Here is a 6280-nt window from a genome sequence, read left to right on the forward strand (position 1 = left end):
TTACCAGGGTAACAACACATTACCAGTAAAGCAAAACTAACCTACCCCATGATGGTCTGATCCCAACTCTCCTTCCCTATTAGTGAATGAATAATCCAGTGCTTGGTGAATTCTGCTTCACAATGATAGGAAGAGACAACATCAAAGAATCATAAAGCAACATTGTTATGAACGCTTGGCCACCACAAGCCACTTATCCTTGTGGTAACTCTTCTGACACGTCCTGCTTAAAACCCAAAATATCAGAAGGATCATGAAGGCCTGTTTTCACAATGTGATTCACACTGAAAATCAAGCTCAAGGGGGCATTTGTCCTTCTGCTCCATGGGAGCTCATTTTCCTGAGCTCACCTTAGGACACCTGCTTTACAGTTTGACAGGTGTATCACCCCAGGCCTGTAGGGCAGCCTGCCAGCCCCCACCGCCAATGTGCTTGTTAAACAAGATTTGAAAACGATGGCCCATTCTGAGTATTCAACTGTGTTGAAGAAAGCTAAGGCATCATCTTCATCCAGACCCCTGACCTTGAACTGCAGCCTCTTGAAGACCTCTTCTGGTGCCTCAGATGTCTTGCAGTTGAGGTCATGAATCTCACTCTTGAAGCTCTACATATAACCCCTGGACCAGAGAAAGGAGGCTGCAGGTGTGAGGAAGAAAGACAGGTGGAGTTGACCAAGGTGGACTGTGGCCCAGGGCCAGGCCAGGGCTGCCACTGCCATCAAAGAGGAGGCTGCCCAGCACCTGATGCTTACAGGACCAGACATAGAGACCAACAGCTACATCAGACACAACCTGACTGGCCACAGCCCCATCCAGCAGCACCTCTCTGTGCCCCAGGCTGGCTGAGCCTAGAGAGACATGGGGCTCACCTCATCACGGAACAGTGCCCTTATCATCATGATCGTATGGACCATCACCTACCACAGCTGGCTGGCCTCCACGCCTTTGTGCTGCTGTTCTGGGCTTGCCTCATCTGGACCATGTGCAGCTGCCACCAGCTGGCCATGCTCTGATCACCTTCCACCCTGCTCTACAGGCTGACACTATATGACCTGCACTACATTTGGGCCATGGAGCAGTGTCCCGAGCTCCCCACCACCTTGGCCCTGTCAGTCTGGCCATTTGGGACTAAAGAACACCTGCTACCTCTGCCTAAACCTTGGCGCCATGGCGCTGTACACTCTTAGCTTCTAGCTCCCGCTATACCCAGCACATCCAAGCTCTTCTCTAGCATCTTCATCCCTGGCATTTTCCTGCTCCCCTGCATCCTGCACAGTACTACTTCCACCAGCCTTTTATGTAGCTCATCAGTTGGAAGCATGTCCCCTGACCTGGCACCACCTCCTGGGCTGGATTCACAGGCAGGGTGTAGTAAGGGGCACCCCACTGGAACAGCAGGAGGAGGAAGAGGGGTTGAGCACAGCTGGCTCCCACCAAGCCACACAAGTCCCAAAAGTGGGGCCTGGTGGACAAACAGCTGTTAGACTTGGCCACTGGCTTCTGAGATGTCCTCACCAACATGCAGGTGTTCTTTTGCTACCTGCTAACGCTGCATATCTTCAAGATGGTAGTCTTGTACACTCTGGATGGCCCTTAAGGAAGTTAGGGAGGAACCTCCCAATGACTGTGCTGTGGGTCTTCACCCTGCCTTACCCCCACTTCTGGCCCAGGGCTTCCTGCCAGTCTACTGTCTGGATCTGCATCATCGTCATGTTCAAGACTGTATGTTGAGATCATAAGCCCCATGAGTACTCTAGAAACTGTACTGAGCCCTTTCTCAATAGCATCAACTTGCAGAACACAGAAAAAAAATCAGTTTTGGCTGTACCAGAGGCCCATTAATTTTGCTCACTGGTTTGGGGATGTGGAAGGGCTTCCCAAACCTGGGCTACATCCAGAACCACCTATGGACCCTGCTGCTGCTGGCATCTGAGGCTACCCCGTACCAATGCCAGAAACATCACCATCCACAACACCTGCTGGCCCTTGCCATCTACAAATGACATCACTCTCTAGTGGCTGAGCCAGGACCTGCTCAGCTACCTCAAGTTCTTCTACAAACTTGGGCTGAGCATCTTCTTGATGGCCGTGAACATGTTTGGGCAGTGCAGGAACTTCATGGTCATCCTGCATGGCCATCCTCACCCATCAATACTCCCTGGTCCAACTACAACTTATTCCTGGTACTCTTGCTGCTGTACCAGTACTTGCTGTACCTGGGCATTCTGCCCACCCTGTGCATAAACCACCTGTGGCACTGGGGCCAGGCCATCCTTGTGAACTCCACAAAGTGGAGTACCTGCCCAATTTTCAGGGCCCCCAACTCTACCAACCTCATAAATGACTTCCTCCTGCTGCTCTGCACCTCCCAGCAGTGGCAGGTGTTCTCCGCCAAGCACACTGAGGGGTGGCCAGCATCAATAGTGACCACCTGAAGACTGTGGAGGGGGGAGCCCAACCCATGCCCAACACATTCCCAACTACCTCCCCTGCAGATCCTACCTCAACACGCTGAAGGTGGCCATCTTCTCATTTCTCTTCTCGTTGGCCTTAGTCAAGGGGGCTGCCCACATCAGCATCTTCAAGCTGGGCTACCTACTAGCCTGCTGATACTGCTGCTCTTCAGCACCAAGCTGCAGAAGGACACACGGACCTGCCTCCTGCCACGGGACTGCCACATTCTCTACGAAGTCACCATCATCAACTGCAAGAACATGCTCTTGATCTTGTCCTGTGTGTTTGTGAAGCAAATGCAGAGAGACTTCTGCTGGGTCACGCAGCCTTTTATTCAGCTTTGTGTGCCCAAAAGTTACTCTGACTCCAAGGAGACGCTGGTCAGGGCCCAGGTCCTCTGCGACTGCCTCTACTACCTGTTCTTGCTTCTGCAGCACTGCATCTTCCTCAGCCACTATTTGCGGCACTTGCAGGCCAAGGTCCACGACACCGCCCTGCAGGCCTTCAGGAGTTTCGCCCTCTACAGTTCTGATAAACTCAAAAACATGCACCTGTGGTACAAACCACACAGTCCCTAGCGCAACTGTGCCAAGCAGGAGAAGCACAGGCAGGACCCAGTGGGCAGTGGTGTGTCCCGAACCCAGGAGCCAACACCTCGCAGTGCAGACGGCTTCTCCCCCCTCCAGCAATGGTGCCAGTGGCTGTGGGCGAACTACCGCATACGCATCCACTTCCGCCTGGGACTACTTTATGTCCGAGTCCGACAGTGAGGGGGGAAAGGAAGCCTAGTCCGAGGACCCCAGTCCTGGGGCACAGAGCGCATTCCAGATGGCGCAGCAGGGACAGGTGACCAACGTCCTGGCGGTGCTGAGGCGGCGGTGGCAAGACCCGGCAGGGCAACCGCTCTCGGGTTGGCCTGCGCCTAGAGGCGGAGCCAGTGGAAGGCCTGGCGCAGCCACGTGATCCAGCGAGAGCCAGGCACGGAGCCGCTTGTGCTCCTCGCGGGTAAGGGAGCCTGAGCTCGTGCGCTGGCTGACATGCTGGCTGCGCAGCTTCATGTGGCACCACAGCGTCATGAGCAACGTGCTGCACGCCGGGTGCCAACTCCGCTCCGCAGGAGCTCCTTTGGGGTGGAGACACGCTCCAGCGCCTGCTGGACCGAGTGTAGGAAAGCAGAGCCCAGGCCACGCTGCCAGGCCCCTTGGATGCCCAGGCTGCACCAAACACAGAATCAGGTGAGCCGCTAAGCAGCACAACCGACACAACCAGTCCCCGCAACACCAGCTACAATACCCTTTGCAGCAGCAGCAGCAGCAGCAAGGAGGAGGTGGCCCCAAGCTGGTGGGCTCCCTATGTGACCATGGGAGCTTCTAGCCCACACTGGCCGCCGGACGTGCATGGCCAGTGTGCCTTTCCTCGCCAGGCACCTGTGCATCCCGGAGCTGGAGAAGGCCCAGTAGTCCGCGGTGGCACAGGGCCAGGCACTGAGGCTGCTGTAGGCCACTTACCAGTGCATACTGCCCACCTGGAACTGCTCTGCTACGTCCTCATCGTCCTCAACCACGTGGTCACTGCCTCCACCACCTTCCTGGCACCGTTCATGTTCGTCTTCCTGTGGGCCATCCTGTCCATCCAGCGGCCCAGCAGGCCCTTCTGAATGAAGGCCATTGTCTTCACAGTTTCACCAGTGTTCCAGTTTGGCTTCTTCCCCTGGAACAGCCTCGCGGTGATGCGGAGCTATGGGAACAAACTGCTTCACTCCATGCATCCTGAAGAAGACTGACAGCTACATTACCTATGATCTGGTGCAGCTCATGGCCCTCTCCCTCTGCCTTCTCAGCTGTTGTGGTATGGTCTGTGGGACCACAGGGAGGACCTGCTTGCACCCCAAGAAGTATGACAGGGGCAGTAGGAAGAAGGGGATGAGGAGAAACCAGCACATCCAGGCAGACCAAGGAGGGCACAGGGCCCCACAAAGAGCCAGAGGTGGCCATAGCCCCCACCAAGGAAGACATCCAGGATGACGCAAGGGACTGGCCTAGGGACAAGTTCCCAATGAAGCTCAAGCCCCCAACACAAAGTTCTTTACCCCGCATTTTAAGAGGGAGAGATCAAAACCCAGAAGACCGGTAGGAGCAGGGGGTGGGGGCTGCTCCGGGAGAGAGAAGAGGTGGAGTTGCCCCCAGGAGAGAGGTAAGGCAGCTGGGCTCCACCTACAGAGTTTCTGTCTATCCCTGGCCCAGACCTATTGCTAATTCAGCATAAATCAGCAACAGGTGGCAGCCGGTGGGGCAGTCCAGCAGCTTGATGACCGAGAGTCAACACTCTCTCCCTCCAACCCTGGAGGCACATGTCATGGTGGTTACCCTCCTCTTTGGCCTGCAGCTGCTTCGTAGGGTTGGCTTCAGGCCTGCTGGGTGCACAGATGTAACTGGGGAAGAAGTTGGGGATGACCTGTCCAAGGAGCCCTCCAGCAAGCTGGCCAGCTGTCATTGCACAGTGCTGTTCCACAGTGTTTCTCATTGGTGTGCTCCGCGGTACTGCATTTGGCCAGGTCCCTCGGGAAGTTCCAGGCTGTCTCTTCTCTATGTGAGTAAAAGCACTGTTCCATCCAGTATTTAGCTATGTTCTGTTTTCCTTTGTGACTCTGATTCCAAGATGCAGTGGGCAAAAGTGTGTGGATTCTGTATACCAGTTGGCTGTCACTGTAATGATCTTTTTTATGTTCCATGTAGTTGGAGTCCTCTCCTGGCATTGATTACTGGTAAACAGTGTTCTGCTGGACAGACTGCTAATAAGTACCTAGGTTTCTTTGGGGTAATAAAAACAGGCTAAGCTTAAATCATGATGGTTGCACAGCTCCAACAGATATATTAATAGATGACATGGCAACGGTGCTCTTTATGGACAAAAGTTCACTACAAACTCACTAAAATTAAAACTTCGTATAACCAATGCTTTCTGTAGCCTGGGTCCATGTAAGGAGGATACTCTCAGGGGGCTTAAATTCCTAAGAAGAGAGAAGCCCATAAAGCCAGGCTTCAATGTTCTCCACTTTAAACCTCCCAGCCACCGGGGCACCTGGGTGGCTCAGTCAATTAAGCGTCTGACTTTAACTCAGGTCATGATCTCTTGGTCTGTGAGTTTGAGCCCCACGCCAGGCTCTGTGCTGACTCCTCAGAGCACGGAGCCTGGTTTAGATTCTGTGTCTCCCTCTCTCTCTGCTCCTCCCCTGCTCGCTCGCTCGCGCTCTCTCTCTCTCTCTCTCTCTCTCTCAAAATAATAAGCTTTAAAAATAAAGAAATAAATAAAAACAAAAATAAACATCCCAGTCAGCCTCCATACTCAAAGCTATCAAGAAGCCTATCATAAAAGCAAGCTGTGATGCAAGGGACGGTGTATAGGAGGAACCTTTCCTCTAACACTAGTTTCAATACTCTATTTGCTGATCCACCAGAGAGAAGTTGGATGTCGGCTGAATGTCATCTCGGCCTCTGTTTTATCTACAACTCATGCAGGCTGAGATGTAATGTCAGGCATTAAGCATGAATTTCACTAAAATCAGATATCCCATTCATTTTTTAAAAGATGGTTTAAGCTTTAGCATACTGGTACTTCAGCCCTCTTGATAATATTGTTTCTTCTATTAAATTTGTAGGTCTATTCAGAAATAGGAAGGGGAGAGATGCCTGTATCCTCAAATATTTTCCATTGTTCAGCCCAGAAGATGGATCGTTTTCACTCTAAATCTAACAGTGAATGTTGTATGAAGGTGCAGCAGAGTGGTACCCCAGACATTGTTACTGATTTAGCAGTACATTGGGCAC

General features: G+C 52.9%; 1 pseudogene; it reads left to right on the top strand.

Annotated features, from left to right (window-relative positions):
* The first annotated feature begins 1069 nt into the window (after positions 1-1069).
* On the top strand, positions 1070-4353 carry LOC115295296 (annotated as a pseudogene).
* The last annotated feature ends 1927 nt before the right edge of the window (positions 4354-6280 follow it).

This window comes from Suricata suricatta, chromosome 7 (assembly GCF_006229205.1).
Source record: "Suricata suricatta isolate VVHF042 chromosome 7, meerkat_22Aug2017_6uvM2_HiC, whole genome shotgun sequence".
Lineage (NCBI taxonomy): Eukaryota > Metazoa > Chordata > Mammalia > Carnivora > Herpestidae > Suricata > Suricata suricatta.